Below are 21,596 nucleotides of genomic sequence, written 5' to 3' on the forward strand. Positions count from 1 at the left end.
CCAAAAGAACTCGCAGTTCTTCTGGAAGTTGGGAAGACAGCATCTGTGTTCACTTCAGTCAGTCAATCAACAAACATTCAGAGTGATCCTTGTTCTGTGCCAGGCATATCTTTACAGGGCTTTTGTTGTTGCTTATATCACTAAAGCAAGGCAGTAGTAGAGCTGAATGGCTTCATGGGATGCCTGGGGCAGAGAGTCCAAGGCATGTCCAAGTCTTCTGCATTCCCACTTGCCTTCTTCAGGATACAGAAGTTATAGCTCCGAAAGAGAGGAGAGAAAGACAGAGAACAAACAAGTGCCCCCCAAATGTGTTTTGAGGTCATGATGAGGGGTCATAGAAGCACAAAACAACATAGTGGACCAAATGGGAGAATTATCTATCTCAGGATAAACCAGTGCAGGACAGGTGGAGACCGGGGAGCAGGTATTGTCTCATTCGTATTGTTATGAGACTGTGCTATGAGCTCATATTAGCACCCAGAAAAAGCAGAAACTATGACTTAAGGACTTCCCTGGTGATTCGGACAGTAAAAAATCTGCCTGCAACACTGAAGACCCAGGTTCGATCCCTGGGTCAGGAAGATCCCCTGGAGAAGGAAATGGCAATTCACTCCAGTATTCTTGCTTGGAGAATTTCATGGACAGAGAAGCCTGACAGTGATAGCAAAGAGCTGGACATGACTGAGTGGCTAACACTTTCATTTCCATCTTTCGTGACTTGATGGAATGTAAACCAGAAACAGGGAAAACTCAGAACTGACTTAAATTGTGTTGTTTATAGCCAGAGAGTAATAGTGTCTTTGAATGTGTATTTAGCTGAGTTATATAAAGTTTTATTTTCTACACAACCAAGACACTTGAAAATATGGCAACCTGTACACAAGCTCTGTGTGTGTGTGTGTGTGTGTACATGTGTGTTTACACACAAACCAAATGCACTCGAACATTGGACCCTTCAGAATAGACACCTTGGAAGGTTCTATTTATGGTATTGTCATTGTTCAACCCTTTCTTAAGCCTTCAGCATCATTTTATAAACCATACAAGAAAATCAATTCCATTACTTCATATTGACTTTCCATGTTTGATTACCAATTATAAAAGAAAGAGAAAAAAAAGATCCAGTTAAATCAAGGTTTTATTTCCCAATCTTTGCACTTGCAGGCTTCTGGCAGCTTTAAAAATTCAACAGATATATCTTTGTTAGCTCTGAATATACGCAAATATAAGCAAGGACAAAGATGCTTTGAGCAATGGGTACTATGCTGTAATACATGTTCTATCAAGGTGACTCTTTCCAATGAAAACATTCATTTGAATGTATTAGTATATTTGTGGAAGACAAGATCCAACCCCCAGAAAACAGCTATGTTTCATTATAGTCCTGGGTATTTACCATAGTGATGAAAAACTCAACTTTGAATGGTCTTTCCCCTTGAAATAGCACGTTCTCTGTCACCGTCTCAAGCTCCACATGTCTCAAATTTCTCGACACTTTAGAAAGAGCTTTCTCAAGGGGGCCACAGCATCAAGAGAGGAGAGCTTGTGAGAGTCTGAGTCACGCTTCCTCTGCTGTCTCTCACACAGGTATCTTTGCATTTTTACAAGCATTACTCTTAATCTCATTTTTCATTCCCATCTTGCAACTTTATGCCTTCCTATTGATCTTAGTTCTGCTGCTTAGAGACACCAATGAGAAATGCTGAGAACATTCAATAAATAAAAAATATCCATCCACCCTGAATGTGATTCCTCTTTAGAAAATTGTGCAAGTATCAATAAAATAGCATTTTTCTGCTCCCTGTTCATTCCTGAGACCAAAGCCTATGCCCTGAATGTGAAATTGACTCCAGGGATAGGTAGAGGGTGTTCTAAATTTCAAATCTCAGTCCTGGTTCTGAAGCCCAATATTGCCTTAGAGAAGTTTCCTTCCATAATTATTGATTACCTCTCACATACTGGAATTGAAGTCACATCTACAAAGATCTCAGTTTGGATTGTAGCATTTGTGAATCTTTCCTGAATGAGAAGTACATTCATTTGCATTATTTCTATAAAAGAATTTGTTTACAAGTGAGAAAACGGTCTTCTATCACATATATTTTGCCAATTTGAATTTAGTCAGGGACTTTGGTGTAATGGTACATATTTCATATAAATAATACTCTGTTTTAAAATTTTTGCAGTCACAGATCACCTAGGAGGTGAATCTTTTTATCACACAGTTGAGTCAGTTCAGGGATCAAACTTAGGCTCTTTATCTCTGAACTATGGACAACTGGAGTAAATATCAAGGAGAAGGATAGAAAGAACTCTGATCTAGGCATAGGGGATGCTGCTGCTGCTAAGTCGCTTCAGTCGTGTCCGACTCTGTGCGACCCCATAGACAGCAGCCCACCAGGCTCCTCTGTCCCTGGGATTCTCCAGGCAAGAACACTGGAGTGGGTTGCCATTTCCTTCTCCAATGCATGAAAGTGAACAGTGAAAGTGAAGTCGCTCAGTCATGTCCGACTCTTTGAGACCCCATGGACTGCAGCCTACCAGGCTCTTCTGTCCATGGGATTTTCCAGGCAGGAGTACTGGAGTGGGGTATTGCCTTCTCCAGGCATAGGAGATAGGCCTATGTACTTGTTCCCAAGCTATGTGGGTTTAACTGGACTTCCCCAAGCTCCTTTTATGTGTGAACATGAAGGGGCTGACACCTAATCTTCAATATCACTAACATTTTCAGGCTTCATGGACAAAGTGTGAAGGTATATTTTCATAAGCATCTGATTGCACTTCGTGGCAACTTTATCTGTCTCTCTTCCCTTATTTCCAAGTTTCTTAAGAGCACTAAAAATATTTTGTCTATGGAGAGAAAGACTGTGGAGGAGCGGGAGCTGAGATGTTGCATCGGAAGCCATCTTGTTTAAATTTTTAAGTTCTAAGTGATGAAAAATGTCAACCTAAATTACACAAAAGAAAGTGAAAGTCACTCAGTTGTGTCTAACTTTTTGCAACCCCATGGAATTGTCCATGGAATTCTCCAGGCCAGAATACTGGAGTGGGTAGCCATTGCCTTCTCCAGGGGATCTTCTCAACGCAGGGATCGAACACAGGTCCCCAATTGCAGGTGGATTCTTTACCAGCTGTGCCACCAGGGAAGCCCAAATTACACAAAGAAAATAGGAATTTATGGGCTTAATACCATTGAAAAGTCTAGTTACTGGCTGAATGTAGACTGACTTGGGTTACTTCAAATGTATAGGCTGAATCCCTAACCCCTAGTATCTTTGAATGTGACTGTATTTGGAAATAATGTCTTTGAAGTTGTAAGTAAAGTTAAATGAGATCATTTAGGTGGACCTGAGATTGTTGGAGCTTCTGCCATACTCAAAATCTCACCCTGAGGGGTTCACAAGGTCTCCTGGAAGAGCCTTCTCCACCCCGTGTGGATAAGTAGCCCCTCCTATGTCATACCTCCCCCTACATACATACTCCCTAAAGAGTCACTCAGGAGGATAGCAGTGGCACAGCTGTAGGGTGTCCCTACGATGAGGCTACCAATCACAAAAGTTCTGCATTTCAGGACTCCCAAGACCCCCAGGCACCACCACTACCATATATCCTTGTCAGAGCTTATAGATATCTTGACAGCTCCTGACATTGTCACTCTGCTACCGTCTCTTAGACTCTATATGTTGAAACCCTCAATTTAATGAAGCCACATTTTCTTCCCCTACCAAAGGGTTTTCCCATTTAGAGCTCCACTCTGTCACACAAATACCAAAGCAGAGTAGCCAGGCACCTTTAGGTCTTGTGAGTGTCTTAGTGGCAATAGCCAAATGGAAATAATAGACACCGTTATGTATTCTAAACCCTTTCAGCTACAAGGCTAGTAGTAGTTAGAGCAAGCTTGGGTGCCTGGAGCTCTCTTCTCCAAGAATTTCTTTCCTGGACAGAGAATACACAGAGTTGACAAGTCTCTTGTGTAAACAGGCTCCTGGTGGGTAACCTCACTGTCTTGGTTTTGTTCAAAGGAGTAAATGTGTCCAGCTATCTGGAGTGACAGCAGCTTAAACTCAAGTGTGCAACTCACGAGCAGTAAATTCAGTCTGCTGATGAATTTGGTCAGGATAAAGTCTAAGCCTGACAACTTGTCCACAACTAAGGAGTTCTGTGGGGTACAGCTTACAGAAATATTACTCTGTTTCTCATAGAAACTTCTGTGATTGAGTGTTGCTTGAAATTGAATGTAGTGTTCTTGACACATCATAGAGACAGATTTTATAGGAACTTAGCTCTGAGGGGGAATTTTGATATCATCTAGTACAATTCCTTCTTTTTGGCATATGAGTAAATTTTTTTTTTCAGCTAATGAATGACAAAGCTGGAACTAGAATCCATATATTTCTTTGTTTTCTTTCCTCACAGAAAAATCACAAGGACAACAGGGAAAAGATTTCTGGTACTCTTAAAGCTTTGGCATCTGCCACATTTGTCCTGGATTATGGAGAATATGTGGGCTTCCCTGGTTGCTCAGATGGTAAGGTGTCTGCTTGCAATGTAGGAGACCTGGGTTCGATCCCTGGGTTGGGAAGATGCCCTGGAGAAGGAAATGGCAACCCACTCCAGTACCCTTGCCTGGAAAATCCCATGGACAGAGGAGCCTGGTAGGCTACAGACAATGGAGTCACAAAGAGTCAGACACGACTGAGCAACTTCACTTTCTTTCTTTCCATAGAGAATATACCCTCATATAATCCAGACCACTTCTTATTCTGTACTTTCATGAGAAAGAATAGAGAGAAACTGTAAAACTTACAAACTATCCAGTGAACTTTAAGTGACATCTATTTTCAAGGTCTATATGACAAAGCCATAGTCTTATATCTTATTTTTCATTTTATGTTCCATAGCAGATATCCTGACTCTTCCAGTTTTTCCATGATTTTTTTCTCATCAGTGACCCATCTAAAAGGAATATTGTCAACTAAATGATTTTGCCTCTCACACACCCACTCTATTTCCCCCTAAAATGAGGATACAACTCTAGAAAGCTAAGGAACTCAGATCTCTTTAAAATATCATAGTGCTCTCTGAAGTTGGCCTCAGGTCCAAAGCTAGTTCTCCAGAGGTAAGCAAGAGTTTTCACAGAACAGAAAACCATAAAGGCTTGGGTCACTTTAATGATGGAAAAATAAAAGAAAAGTTCAGAGTCACACAAAGACACTCTAGGGACACTACTGGAACACATGCGATCTTGTCCCCAGGCTACAAGACAGGATCTATATATTATTCAACGAATAATCTTGCTGACTCTGATTCCTGTCCACAATTAGATAGAGATCAGATATACCTTGAGAGAAGTGTGTGTGTGTGTGTGTGTGTGTGTGTGTGTGTGTGTGTTTGGTTCACGGCGTTTAGCCCAAATCATTTGCTGATTATTTATAATGAATACGCTTCATGAAAACTAACTTAATAACCTCACTCAGTCCTGCCTCCCATTCTTTCATTCATGTAAGTAAAAAAGGACCTACAGGACTAGTCCCCTAGGTCATCACCACCATGAGTGATTTAGTTGTCAGCCTTTCCAGTAAAGCTGCCTACCTGGATTTCAATTAATGCTAATTATTATAGGGACTCCATTACCCAAGTGAGGAAATGTCTCCCCTGATAAAGTCAACACTGCAGAAAAAGAAATTCAAATTTGCCTACTTCCAATCAAGCATCCAAATTCTAAGTGTGCCTAATACCCAACCTAGGGGCTTGCCAGGTGGTGCTAGAGGTAAAGAATCTGCCTGCAGTGCAGGAGACACAAGAGATGTTGGTTTGATCCATGGGTTGGGAAAATCCTCTGGAGTAGAAAATGGCAACCCACTCTGGTATTATTCTCTGGAGAATCCCATGGACAAGGAAGCCTGGTGTGCTGCAGTCTATGGATTGCAGAGTAGGACGAGACTTAGTGACTGACCAAAAACAATAGTCTAATTGGCTGCCCTGAGCATTGTAGGATAGTTTGCAGCATCCCTGGCCTCTACTTACTGGATGCCAGTAGAACCCACCAGCTGGGATTATATACCAAATGTATCCCAGTTCAGTTCAGTTCAGTCACTCAGTCATGTCCAACACTTTGAGACCCCATGGACTACAGCATGCCAGGCTTCCCTGTCCATCACCAACTCCCACAGCTTGCTCAAACTCGTGTCCATCGAGTCGGTGATGCCATCCAACCATCTCATCCTCTGTCGTTCTGTTTTTCTCCTGCCTTCAATCCTTCCAAGCATCAGGGTCTTTTCCAGTGAGTCAGCTCTTTGCATCAGGTGGCCAGAGTATTGGAGTTTTAGCTTCAGCATCAGTCCTTTCAATGAATATTCAGGACTGATTTCCTTTAGGATTGACTGGTTTGATCTTGTAGTCCAAGAGACTCTCAAGAGTCTTCTCCAACACCACAGTTCAAAAACATCAATTCTTCGGCACTCAGCTTTCTTTATAGTCTAAATCTCACATCCATACATGACTACTGGAAAAACCATAGCTTTGACTAGATGGACCTTTGTTGGCATAGTAATATCTCTGCTTTTTAATACACTGTCCAGGGTTATCATAGCTTTTCTTCTAAGGAGCAACCATCCTTTAATTTCATGGCTGCAGTCACCATCTGCAGTGATTTTTGAGCCCCCAAAAATAAAGTCTGTCACTGTTTCCATTGTTTCCCCATCTATTTGCCATGAAGTGATGGGACAAGATGCCAGGATCTTAGTTTTCTGAATGTTGAGTTTTAAGCCAGAGTTTTCATTCTCCTCTTTCACTTTCATCAAGAGGCTCTTTAGTTCCTCTTCACTTTCTGCCATAAGGATGGTGTCATCTGCATATCTGAGGTTATTATTTCTCCCAGGAATCTTGATTCCAGCTTGTGCTTCCTCCAGCCCAGCATTTCACATGAAGTACTCTGTATATTAGTTAAATAAGCAGGGTGACAATATACAGCCTTGATGTACTCCTTTCCTGATTTGGAACCATTCTGTTGTTCCACGTTCTCCATGTCCTCCATGGTAGGAGGGGCGAAATCACATTTAGAATCAAATCCCATACTCACCAGAGATGCTCAGAAGGCTCAAACAAAACCTTGTGCACACCAGGAGACCCCACAGAGACTGAGCCAGACCTACCTTTGAATGTTTGAGTGTCTCCTGCAGAGGTATGACTCAGAAGTGGCCTGCCACAGGGGCAGGGCCTCTGGGTGTTTCAGACCTGGGTGTGCCATAAGCCCTCTTGGAGAAGGTTGCAATTAACCCAACCAATGATCTGCCAGAACTTACACACGACTGGGGAAACAGACTCTTGGAGGACACAAATGAAACCTTGTGCTCACCAGAATCCAGGAGAAAGGAGCAGTGACCCCACAAGAGACTGACCCAGACTTGCCTGTGAGTGTCCAGGAGTCTCCAGCAGAGGCGTGGGTTGGCTGTAGCCTGCTGCAGGGTCAGGGGCACTGAGTGTGGCAGTGCATGCACAGGACCTTTTGAAGGAGGTCACCATTGTCTTCATTACCTCCACCATAGTTTGGGGGTAAAACTACTCTGAGTTGAAAATCACTTATCTAGGATCATAAAAATGGGTCAGGAAGAGGCCACAGGTAAGCTGGCTCTCAGAAGATGATTGTTAACCTTTTTGGCATCTCAGTACTCTCACAGAATCCAGTGGGGAACTCTTTCATCTCATATCCACAAATACACTTAAGTACATATGGTCAAATTTTACTTCAAAAACTTCCTCCAGCTGAAAAATTAATGCTCTAGGGCACCCTTTTCTTTACATCAACACTGAAGTTTTTCATACAAGACTTTCCCAAGAAGCCAAGCAAAAAGAAAATAAAAGGAAAGTACTAAAAACATAGACATTCAAAGACAGACAAGTTTTACAAGATAGAGATATCTTAAAATAATTAAAGTCTCCTTACAAAAGGCTTGGAACAATTTAAGAGCTCACAAGTGCTACATTTTTCCTTCTATTCTAAGTGACCTCATCTCATTGCTTTTTTTCCAACTCTCCCCTTCCTTCCTAGACAAGCGTGGAGTTAGAAGTAAGAGTAGTAATAGCTAATTTTTACCATCCTTGGTGGTTCACACGGTAAAGAATTTGCCTGAAATGCAGGAGACTGGGTTCAATCCCTGGGTCAGGAAGATCCCCTGCAGGAGGGAATGGCTACCCACTCCAGTATTTTTGCCTGGAAACCCCAGTGGGCAGAGGAGTCTGGCCAGCCTCAGTCCATGGGGTCACAAAGAGTCAGACATGACTGAACGATTTTCACTTTTAGCTATAACTTACTAAAGACCTTAGGGGCTTCCTGGTGGCCCAGACAGTAAAGAATCTGCCTGCAGTGCAGGAGACTGGGGTTCAATCCCTGGGTCAGGAAGATCCCCTGCAAGAGGGAATGGCTACCCACTCCAGTATTTCCTGGAGAATTTCACAGACAGAGGAGCCTAGCGGGCCACAGTCCATCAGGTTGCAAAGGGTCAGGCACAACTGAGTGACTAACACAATCGCTATCATTAACTTACCAATGGCCAAGCACTTTTGGAGTACTTTTACTTATATTTGCTCATGTCATCCTCACAACAACTCCATGGCATAAATACTATGATTATTTCCATTTTACAGATAAGGAAACTTAGAGATTAAGTAGCTTTCCCAAAGTCAGTCAGCTAATAAGTGGCAGAAGCAAAAGTTAATTGTAGGCCAGTCTCAGAGTCCATGTTTTTGGGCTCCCTGCCCTCCAAGCAACATGTGGTCCACAGTCCTACGTGGACAATGGGAAGCAGTTATATAATGGTGAGACAAGATTTTCATACATTTTCCTAGGATGTATTGCCATAGCAATCAACACTTACAACACCTGGCCAACTTCATTTCTTCCTTGTCCCTCGCTTCCCTGTCAGTTTCTCTGCCTCTTATCACCTCTCTTCCCCTAAGAAGAGAGTAAAGCTTTGCTTCCTCATAGCATCCTGACTAATCTCCTGTGAATTCAGATGATTCAGGTATCACTTACTATTGGTTCTCAAAGTTTGGCCAAAGAACCATCTGAGGATGAATCACCAATAGTACTTATTAAAATGACAGATTCTTGGGTCCTAGCATAGGTCCACTGAATCAAAATCTTGACTAAAGGACTTCCCTGGTGGTACAGTGGATAAGAATCCACCTGCCCACATAGGGAACACAGGGCCAGTCCCTGGTCTGGGAAGATTCCACATGCCAAGGAGCAACTAAGCCCATGTGCCACAACTACTGAGCCCACCTGCTGTGACTACTGAAGTCCATGAGCCCTAGAGCTCATGCTCTGCAACAAGAGAAGCCACTGCAATGAGAAGCCTGTGTACCACATCAAAGAGCAAACCCCCTCGCAGCAGCTAGAGAAAGACTGAACACCGCAGTGAAGACCCAGCACAGCCAAAAGTAAAATAAATAATAAATAAATAAAGATAAAATCTCGATTAAAATGAAAATTGCATTAGAGCACAAGGCTCTAAGCAAGTTGCTTAGAGGATTCTGATGCACACAGAGGCTGAGTTCCGTGTGTTGTTATTCAGTCCTTAAATCATGTCAGACTCTTTGCGACCCCAGGGACTGCAGCACACCAGGTTTCCTTCTCCTTCACTATCTCCCAGAGTTTGCTCAAACTCATGTCCCGTTGAGTTGATGATGCCATCCAACCATCTCACCCCCTTCTCCTCCTGCCCTTAATCTTTCCCAGCCTCAGGGTCTTTTCCAATGAGTCAAGTCCATGTAGATTTCTGTGACTGGCTAGCTCAGCAAGTTAGAGCTAATTACGAGGCTGTTCAGTTGTCAGACAGAAGAGTCAACTTTGCTTGGCAGTTTTACTCTTACCCTTTCTTTATTTATTTAATGTTCTTCCAAACTATAAACAGCTGGACAACATAGGAACGTGGGGAAATAGTCTAGATAAAGTCAAACTTGTTATCAAAACTGAAACTACTATTTCAAGGGTGTTATTTTGATCCAAAATGGACAATATTTTTTTAATTGGAATTTCTTGAATGAATAAAATGCCTAACTTACAATGAAGATACAATAATAGTTTCTGAAAAAGGAAAACATAAGTGATGCTCCAATTCTTGCTTGACTCATATCTGCATCTTAGATCTAGAGATCTTAAAGATAGCAAACCTGTAATTTGCTGCATGCATCCTCTTGCAAGGTTACATTGTGGGTGAATTTATGTTTACAAAATAAGGTCAATAAAGGCTTTCAGTGGTCTAGGCAAAGCCAACAGACAAGAGTTGAGCCTTGGCCATAGACCCTGATTAGATAACTTCTTCGTCAACACAACTCCTGTATCATCAAACCTCTCAGCAGTTTAGAATCACTCTCCACCAAGACAAAGCTCATAAAAACTTCTGAATCTTAGTCATTCATATTAGGAGTGTCTCTGAACCAACATCAATGACAGAAATACTAAACCACAATGGGGAAAGGTATGGGTGGGGGAAGGATAAATTAGGAGTTTGGGATTAACATAGACACACTACTATATATAAAACAGATAATCAACAAAGACCTACTGTATAGCAGGGAACTCTACTCAATATTCTGTAATAACTATATGGGGAAAAAATCTGAAACAGATTGTGTATATATATATATATATATATATATATATATATATATATAAAATTGAATTACTTTGCTGTACACCTGAAACTAAGACAGCATTGTAAACCAAATGTTCAGTTCAATTCAGTCGCTCAGTCGTGTCTGACTCTTTGCGACCCCATGAATTGCAGCATGCCAGGCCTCTCTGTCCATCACCAACTCCCGGAGTCTACTCAAACCCATGTCCATCGAGTCGGTGATGCCATCCAACAATCTCATCCTCTGTTGTCCCCTTCTCCTCCCACCCTCAATCCTACCCAGCATCAGGGTCTTTTCCAATGAGTCAACCCTTCGCATGAGGTGGCCAAAGTATTGGAGTTTCAGCTTCAACATCAGTCCTTCCAGTGAACACCCAGGACTGATCTCCTTTAGGATGGACTGGTTGGATCTCCTTGCAGTCCAAGGGACTCTCAAGAGTCTCCTCCAACACCACAGTTCAAAAGCATCAATTCTTCTGTGCTCAGCTTTCTTCACCGTCCAACTCTCACATCCATACATGACCACTGGAAAAACCATAGCGTTGACTAGATGGACTTTTGTTGGCAAAGTAATGTCTCTGCTTTTAAATATGCTATCTAGGTTGGCCATAACCTTCCTTCCAAGGAGTAAGCATCTTTTAATTTCATGGCTGCAGTCACCATCAGCAGTGATTCGGGAGCCCGAAAAAATAAAGTCTGACACTGTTTCCACAGTTTCTCCATCTATTTCCCATGAAGTGATGGGACAAGATGCCATGATCTTAGTTTTCTGAACGTTGAGCTTTAAGCCAACTTTTTCACTCTCCTCTTTCACCAATAAAAATTAAATTAAAAACAAAATAAAAATAACCTCTCTACCTCGTCAAAATAAAATGATACTACTATAAACTATATAGAAACATTGGTGTTATTGCAAAGGCTACATAACAAAAAAGAGAGTCAGCCTCCTCCTTGCAGAAACACTAATTGGCAGATTGGTAGTTGATGCTCAGAAGTGTGCACGCACCTTCTCCCAGCAGATGAGCACCAACATCTTTTGCCCAGCAGAAACCATGTGCCATCACTGCTCTTTAGTTACCTGCAAGTTTATTTTTGTTTTCCCTAAGTGAAAATAAAATAGTCTCTGGTAGCATGGAATTAGAGATACGAAACTCCATTTCGGAGCTTGATGGAAACTGTTGGAGACTGAGGACAGTCCTGTTTTCCCATATTTTATGAATGTTTCAGACAGAGGTTCCAGAACCAGTGATGTAACTCCTTTGGCACTTTGTCCTGTATTTGATTTCTGCATAGCACAGAGTTGATGATGCAAAGTCACTTTTCCTCAACTTTGTAAGGCAAACAATTCAACATCATGGTAATCTAAGTCTATGCCCTGACCAGTAATGCTGAAGAAGCTGAAGTTGAATGGTTCTATGAAGACCTACAAGACCTTCTAGAAATAACACCCAAAAAGGATGTCCTTTTCACTACAGGGGACTGGAATGCAAAAGTAGGAAGTCAAGAAACACCTGGAGTAACAGGCAAATTTGGCCTTGGAGTACGGAATGAAGCAGGGCAAAGGCTAATAGAGTTTTGCCAAGAGAACTCACTGGTCATAGCAAATACCCTCTTCCAACAACACAAGAGAAGACTCTACAAATGGACATCACCAGATGGTCAATACCGAAATCAGACTGATTATATTCTTTGCAGCCAAAGATGGAGAAGCTCTATACAGTCAGCAAAAACAAGACTAGGAGCTGACTGTGGCTCAGATCATGAACTCCTTATTGCCAAATTCAGACTTAAATTGAATAAAGTAGGGAAAACCACTAGACCATTCAGATATGATCTAAAACAAATCCCTAACAATTATACAGTGGAAGTGAGAAATAGATTTAAGGGACTAGATCTGATAGCCAGAGTGCCTTATGATCAATGGGTGGAGGTTCATGACATTGTACAGGAGACAGGGATCAAGACCATCCCCAAGAAAAAGAAATGCAAAAAAGCAAATGGCTGTCCAAGGAAGTCTTACAAATAGCTGTGAAAAGAAGAGAAGCGAAAAGCAAAGGAGAAAAGGAAAGATATACCCATGTGAATGCAGAGTTCTGAAGAATAGCAAAGAGAGATAAGAAATCCTTCCTCAGCCATCAGTGCAAAGAAATAGAGGAAAACAACAGAATGGGAAAGACTAGAGATCTCTTCAAGAAAATTAGAGATACCAAGGGAAAAATTCATGCAAAGATGGGCTCAATTAGGGACAGAAATGGTATGGACCTAACAGAAGCAGAAGATATTAAGAAGAAGTGGCAAGAATACACAGAAGAACTGTACAAAAAAGATCTTCATGATCCAGATAATCACGATGGTATCATCACTCACCTAAAGCCAGACATCCTAGAATGTGAAGTCAAGTGGGACTTGGGAAGCATCACTATGAACAAAGCTAGTGGAGGTGATGGAATTGCAGTTGAGCTATTTCCAATCCTGAAAGATGATGCTGTGAAAGTGCGGCACTCAGTATGCCAGCAAATTTGGAAAACTCAGCAGTGGTCACAGGACTGGAAAAGGTCAGTTTTCATTCCAATCCCAAAGAAAGGCAATGCCAAAGAATGCTCAAACTACCGCACAATTGCACTCATCTCACACACTAGTAAAGTAATGCTCAAAATTCTCCAAGCCAGGCTTCAGCAATACATGAACTTTCAGATGTTCAACCTGGATTTAGAAAAGGCAGAGGAACCAGAGATCAAATTGCTAATATCCGCTGAATCATCGAAAAAGCAAGAGAGTTCCAGAAAAACGTCTATTTCTGCTTTATTGACTATGCCAAAGCCTTTGACTGTGTGGATCACAACAAACTGTGGAAAATTCTTCAAGAGATGGGAATACCAGACCATCTGACCTGTCTCTTGAGAAACCTGTATGCAGGTCAGGAAACAACTGTTAAAACTGGACATGGAACAACAGACTGGTTCCAAATAGGGAAAGGAGTAGGTCAAGGCTGTATATTGTCACCCTGCTTATGTAACTTATATGCAGAGTACATCATGAGAAACACTGGGCTGGATGAAGCACAAGCTGGAATCAAGATTCCCAGGAGAAATATCAATAATCTCAGATATGCAGATGACACCACCCTTATGGCAGAAAGTGAAGAAGAACTAAAGAGCCTCATGATGAAAGTGAAAGAGGAGAGTGAAAAGTTGGCTTAAAGCTCAACATTCAGAAAACTAAGATTATGGCATCTTGTCCCATCACTTCATGGCAAATAGATGGGAAAACAGTGGAAACAGTGACAGACTTTATTTTGGGGAGGCTCCAAAATCATTGCAGATGGTGATTGCAGCCATGAAATTAAAAGACGCTTACTCCTTGGAAGATAGGTTATGACCAACCTAGACAGCATATTAAAAAGCAGAGACATTACTTTGTCAACAAAGGTCCATCTAGTCAAGGCTATGGTTTTCCCAGTGGTCATATATGGATGTGAGAGTTGGACTATAAAGAAAGATGAGCGCTGAAGAAATGAGGCTTTTGAACTGTGGTGTTGGAGAAGACTCTTGAGAGTCCCTTGGACTGCAAGGAGATCCAACCAGTCCATCCTAAAGGAGATCAGTCCTGGGTGTTCACTGGAAGGACTGATGTTGAAGCTGAAACTCCAATACTTTGGCCACCTGATGTGAAGAGCTGACTCATTGGGAAAGACCCTGATGCTGGGTAGGATTGGGGGCGGGAGGAGAAGGGGATGACAGAGGATGAGATGGTTGGATGGCATCACTGACTCGATGGACATGGGTTTGGGTGGACTCTGGGAGTTGGTGATGGACAGGAAGGCCTGGTGTGCTGCAGTACATGTGGTCGCAAAGAGTTGGACACAACTGAGAGACTGAACTGAACTGAGTAGATAATAAAATATATTGTAAGTAAAACTAAATCTTTCTATTTTCCATTTTAGCTAGACCAAAGATCTCTGGAAGATTTAAAATCTTTTTTTTTTAGTTTTTAATTGCTTCCTAAATTCCTAATATATTTGACATTTATTCTGTAACCACTGTGTTCTAGGTTCTTTCATATATATAAAATATCACTTGAGTTCCTCAACAAATCTGAGGACAGGACTGTGATACCCATCTTATAAACAGGAGCCTGAGGTTTAGCAAAGCAAAGCATATGTGTCTAATGTCACAGAGCAAGTAAGAAATAGAAATAAGATTCAAATTCTTGTCTCTTAACTCTCAGTCCAATGTCAGGCCAGTTGTCCAACAGCTATTACCAAGTTAGGCACAACAGATGAGAAAAAAAAAACGAGTGACCAAAATTCAGAACTTCTTTCTTGCTAAAGAATCCCATGTACTTTATATTTTTCACTCTGGTGAGGAAAGTTTTCACATGTTCTGCAACGCTGGCATGCTCCCATATTCTCACCCTTTCCAGCTCATACTTGTTTCCCCTGCAGTAATTATAATAGCCGTATCCTCAGTTACTTTCTTTTCAGAACTTTTTGGAAAAACTAGCCATTGTAGAGGATTACAGAAGTAAATATGCTATGACACAGAGTGACATGAACCCAAGAATTTTTCCCACTGAACCCAGTCTCTAAGTCTCCCATTTCTAGTCCATCCGGCTGTTGCCAGGGGCAAGCAATACTGCTAAGCACACCAGAACTCTTGTAGGATCTTTCTAAAGGTTCTCTGCAAAATGCATTCCTTTTATAACTGCCAGTTAAGTGATGCCTCAACTGCATTTGAGGAAGAGTGGGGACATCCAGTGGCCATGTCGGTTGATAACAACTGAATTATCACTGCAGTGATATCTTCTGATTTGATACAAACTCTAGAACTGCAAAGGCTCTTAAAGATTTTTGTTTTCAACAATTTTAAATTACTGCAAAAGGGATATTTTGGTAGCCCTCAAACTTGTATTTAGAGTTCAATTGACAAGTGCATCTCCCCAAATAATCTTATTTTTCAGATGCCTGGGTCATAGTTTACTGCTCAAAATTATCAACCACATCGAACCAAAGTACACAATGATTAACTCTTCCCCCCAAATATCTGAACTTTTAGACTTTTTAGATGGTGCAGTGGTAAAGAATCTGCCTGCCAATGCAGGAGATTCAGGTTCGATCCCTGGGTCAGGAAGATACCCTGGATGAAGAAATGGCAACCCACTCCAGGGTTCTTGCCTGGAAAATCCCATAGACAGAGGAGCCTGGCAGGCTACAGTCCATAGGGTCACAAAGAATCTGACATGCCTGAGCAACTGAGCACTCAATCGACTTTTGACTCGGTCCATTTACATGGATGACCGTCTGGCCTCAGTGTATGCATTGTACACAAATATTGGATGCAGTCTTCCTTCCAGTATGAAGGGAAATGAAAAAGTTTGAGGGGTCAAGGCATCTCATTGACCAGCTAGTGCAATTTTGAAACTGAAATTTTTTAGTGAGGAGGGAACACATGTCTTTTTTAAAAAACTCATTAGTTAATTTATTTTTGGCTGCACTGAGTCTTCATTGTTGTGCACAGGGTTTTCTCTGGTTTTGGTGAGCAGAGCCTACTCTCTAATTGTGATGCTTGGCTTCTCTTGTTAAGGAGCACAGGCTCTACGGCATGCAGGCTTTAGTAGTTGTGGTGCATGGGTCTCAGTGACCCCTCAGCATGGGGAATCTTCCCGGACCAGGGGAACCCATGTCCCCTGCATTAACAGGCAGATTGTTAACCACTGGATCACCAGGGAAGTCCAAAACATGTGTCATTTAACCTCCCTAGAATAACATTATGGAAAGTTGTTGATGTTGTTCTGCCATGTGGTGAAATAGTTTGGCCAATTTAAAAAAAAGTATACGATATTGTTCTAGAATGCAGTGTAATGACTGTGCCCATTTTTTTTCTTCTCGTCATGTGGCAAATTCTAAAACCATTTAAAATTCAACCTTCATATTCTTAACTGAATAGGACAGCTCAAAGTAGAGAACAAGATAAACAGATCAAGGACAAGGGAATTCCCAGCATGGAATCTTTGGAACATACACTGTTGCATCTGCTCTGCAAGTTGCTTTACTCAGGGGCAGCCAGCCTCAAACAAGTTGTGAGTAGGTATGTCTAGCAGGTATGTCAAATTTCTCAGTCTTGGTCCATTCCCTTGTTTTCGACAACACTCATTGCAGGTCTCAACACATTGCCCTGTGGGCCATTCTCCAACCTTCCTTAACCTTTCCATCCACTACCAAAACTAACCATGGCATACGGGCACAGGACTCTGCTCCCAGGGCAGTGTTCCTGATAAGAAGGGAAACTGATGAAACTTTAGAAATGTAAAGATGAAAGACAGATGCTGGTTGCCAGTATGATTCCTCCAAAAGAATTTTCTCCCAATAGAAGACGATGCCTGATCACAAAGAAATAGCTTCCAACATTGGAATTTCATCCAGGAGTTTAACTGTCCATCTCAGAGTTTTATAGACTCTCAGCTACAGTTAAAATCAATCCTGGGACTTCCCTAATAGTCCAGTGGTTAGGACTCTGCACTTCTACTGCAGGGGTCCCAGGTTCGATCCCTAGTCAGGAAATTGCAATCCCACAAACCATGTGGTGTGCCCCCCTAAAAAAGTCCAATCTTAACTCTTAGCCATTAAAATTAATCAGAAGAAATGACGACTTACATTCTGGCATCCAGAAAACTAAATTTTTCTTGACAACCACAAATCATGTTGCACGCGTTTACTTAACCCTATTGTCATTCACATTCACCTTAAATACAAAGCTCACATAGACAGTTCATCCCTTGATAATTCTGCTAGAATATATTTCCTTTCTGAGGTTCATCAATGTGATGCAGAACTCAGTGTTACACTGCAGGATTGCTTTAGAAAGACTGAGGACCAAGAGACCAGAGTTCCAGCTCCATTCTGCTACTCATTAACCATCCAACCCCACATCAGTCAGTGTACCTTTCAAGTTCAGTTTTCTCATTAGATCTCCTAGTGTAATGTTATAAAATATTCTCTCATCCCATTTCCTTGTTTGGAATTGATTTGTCCAGTATACGACTACCCTGGGTTGGGAAGATCCCCTCGAGGAGGGCATGGCAACCCGCTCCAGTATTCTTGCCTAGAGAATCCCCATGGACAAAGGAGCCTGGCAGGCTACTGTCCATGGGGCCACAAAAAGTCAAACACAATTGAAGCGACTAAGCACAGCACACATGACTATACAAAAGTTGACTGAGTAATATTCCAGTTACGTACATACTATATCTTCTTATCCATTCATCTGTTGGTAGACACTTAGGTTGCTTCCAAGTCTTGGCTATTGTAAGTAGTGCTGCATTGAATATTAGGGTGCATGTATCTTTTTGAATTATAATTTTCTTCAGAGATGTGGTATATATATATATACTAGGGAAGCCCAGGTTAACATATATTCACTGCTATATATTAGGCTTCCCTGGTGCCTCAGCCAGTAAAGAATTGCTTGCATTGTAGGAGACGGGTTTGATCACTGGGTCAGGAAGATCCCCTGGAGAAAGGAATGGCTACCCACTCCAGTATTCTTGCCTGGAGAAAACCATGGACCAAGGAGACTGGTGGGTTGCAGTCCATGGAATCACAAAGAGTCAGACAGGACTAAGAAACTAACACTTTCACTTTCACTACTATATATAAAATAGATAACCAACAAGAACTTATTTTATAGCACATGGAACTATATGCAATGTTTTGAAATAACCTATAAGGGAAAATAATCTGAAAAAGAATATATATTTATATGTATACCTATATAAATAAAACTGAGTCACTTTGCTATACACCAGAAACTAGCAAAACATTGTAAATCAACTATATTTCAACTCAAAAAAATATTTTGTCTAACATCATAAGGTCTATTCAGAAGATTCTCTCCTTCTAAAAGAAAGAATCACAGAAGCTCACTACCCGAAAGACCTTCTATACTTAGGAAATTATGTACCAAACTTTGGTGTTAATGACGTGTGGCATAGGAATGCCTCATGTAGATCCTTCTCTAAATACCCAAAGCACTTTATTATACCTCCTGCCTGCCATGAGATACAGAAAAGGGGAGAACAAAACACGAACCCAGGAATCCTGCATCCTCACTTTCTGCTCTAAACAATTACCATACTGATTTCTGAAGAAAGCAGGAAAAAATGAGCAGTCCCGTTGCTCACGCCATGGTTCTCAACAGTTTGCCATCATACGCATTTGAAGATCTTGCTTCTTTCTCTCCTGCCAACACAGGAATAGGAGGCAGAGCAGCCATGAGGGATATCACAAGAATTTGCTTTCTCCGTCTTAAGAAGAGCCATTCCATTTCTTGCCTGAAATTTAACTTGATTATGCATTCATTAAAGACGAGTGATGGTGATGATTAAACAAAAACATCTTTAAAATGCAGAGTTCATTTCAGCCCATTTGGTTTTGTTACACACAAATTGGATTTGCATCGCATCTTGCACAGCAGGTACTCCACTTGAAATCAAAGACAGATGCTTTTATGGGATTAAAAAGAAAACCTAGGAGGAGGGGGAGAGGGCGAGAGATTGAGATATTTTTGCATTTCAATAATAATGGCTCCAAAATGAAATTGCGATCATATTACTGCTTTATCCGTATAAGTGTTGGGGCTATAATTAAAAGGAAACAAGAGCCCCCCATATAACTTAAATCATCGTCAAAGAAGAACATTTAATTTGCAGGGGGAAAAATGATTTTTCCCATAAATGTCTAATAATACCTTAGCATATTTGAAATTTAATCATAAGTGGCTTAGAATTAAACCATTTGAATTATTACTGAAACATTTCAAGTGGTGACATTAAATGCTTTGTTTGAAATTAGCCATTAATTCAAAAGTCTTCTCCAGTGCTGCTGTGAGAATTTAACTCCTTGTCTGTAAACAGAAGTCCCTGGTTCTCACACTATATAATTAATCTTCATACCTCTACAATGCTCGCATTGCTGGCTGTTTACTCTGGTATCTTTGATTCAATGACTCTGGTATCTTTGGTTCAATGACTCCAGACAGTATGATTTTATAATTGATACTATCTCCTGTTTTAAATTTGTATAGATTCATCAGTTTATTAGAGTTTCATTGGGAGCACTAAGTAAAGAAGGGCAGAACTAACAGAACCCCTGTGTAGCTCACCATCCCGTTATTTCCAAGACGTTTTGTACAGTGCATATGGTGAACTTCTAATGTCTTGCAGAGTGTCTGACTCTTTAACAGGGTATTAGCCTTTCTTGTCTACTTGGTATTTGCACCTTGTGGTGGATAGATTCCACTGGTGATCCCAATTACTGGCCATCTTGGTCTATGCTCTTTGCAACATTGCAGATCTTCCTATGAAGAGGTGGGATCTATTTCCCCCACCTTTGGAATCTGGGCTCAACTTGTGATTTGCTGTGGTCACCAGAGTTTGGTGAAAAGGATAATGTGTCAGTTCTAAGCCGAGGCTCTGGAGGTCGTGCATAATCACTTGTTTCTCTTGAACCCCTGATTCTGCAATGAGAAAAGAGCTAGCCTGCTGAAAAATGGGAGATATCACCCCATAACTCCTGCCAACATTCAACCTACCCCCAGAAGCATAGCTGCCTAGCCAAATGAAACTGCCTAGCCAAATGAAACAACCAAGACCAGAAGAACTGTGTGGCCAACTTTAGACGAAATAAATTATTAATCTGGAGGATATTTTGTTACACAGCAATAGGTAGTGATACACAGCTGCATCATTTAATCTGGACTTCAATGATGAATAGGATTTCTGATGCTTAGCACATCTTTGTGTCATAGTATGTGTTGGTATATGTTTAATAAGTATGTATTGATTTATAATTGGGAGGAGATTCATTTATCTATTTTAGTCTGTGGATCAATATGTTCTAATACACTCTCATAGCGTGTAACTATGCCTTCCATACTTACGTAGAGTGCTTGGGGCTGGGGGGAAACCAGAAGAAAAGGCATTGTGCTCCATTCTTTTTCTCACTGAGAATATCACACGTGAAAAATGACCCAAGAACATGGATAAAGGACTTATTGGAGAAAGAAGTCAGCCTCATCAGTATATATATTAACTGGCTTGAAAATTCATGTGGAATCATACCTGGATGAGGCTTACCATTTCAAAACCTTCATGGGGGACTTCCCTGGCAATCCCGTGTCTAAGACGCTTCACTTTCAATGCAGGGGGGCACAGGTTCCGTCCCTGGTCGGGAACTAAGATCCCATTTGGAGCAACAGGGCTGGACCTAGAGATTATCAAACTAAGTGAAGTAAGATGTCAGAGAAAGACAGATATATGATATCACTCATTTGTGGAATCTAATTTTTTTAATGATATTAAAAAAACTTATTTGGAAAACAGAAACAAAGTCACAGATATCAAAAACAAACTTATGGTTACCAAAGGTGAAACGTGATGGGGTGGAATAAATTAGGAGCTTGGGATTAACATATACACACTACTGTATTTAAAATAGACAATCAACAAGGACCTACTGTATAGCACAGGGAACTCTACTCAATTTTCTGTAATAACCTATATGAGAAAACAGTCTGAAAAAGAATGAATGTATGTATATGTATAACTGAACCGTTGTGATGTATACCTGAAACTAACACAACATTGTAACTATACTCCTCCAATCGTGTGTACAAACTTAGCCACTCAGTCGTGTCCGATTCTTTGCAACACTTTGGACTGTAGCCCGCCAGGCTCCTTTGACCATGGGATTTTTCAGGCAAGAATACTGGAGTGGGTTGCCATTTCCTCCTCCAGGGGAATCTTCCCAACCCAGGGATCAAATCTGCATCTTTTGTGTCTCCTGCACTGCAGGCGGATTCTCTACCCATTGACCCATTTTAAAAAAGAGACATCTCATATGAAATAGCTCACAGAAGCTGAGTCAGTTTGCTTACAATATGGCCTTGTGCAAGTCAATTGATG

At 41.2% G+C, this 21,596-nt stretch overlaps 1 non-coding gene across 1 annotated transcript; it reads left to right on the top strand.

Moving 5' to 3' along the window:
* Window positions 1-17,123: 17,123 nt before the first annotated feature.
* Window positions 17,124-17,196, top strand: TRNAR-UCU (transfer RNA arginine (anticodon UCU)). The gene has a single exon. It is a non-coding gene; the product is annotated as a tRNA-Arg (tRNA).
* The last annotated feature ends 4,400 nt before the right edge of the window (window positions 17,197-21,596 follow it).

The sequence above is a fragment of the Giraffa tippelskirchi genome, chromosome 4 (genome assembly GCF_054371585.1).
Source record: "Giraffa tippelskirchi isolate mGirTip1 chromosome 4, T2T-mGirTip1v1.2.pri, whole genome shotgun sequence".
NCBI lineage: Eukaryota > Metazoa > Chordata > Mammalia > Artiodactyla > Giraffidae > Giraffa > Giraffa tippelskirchi.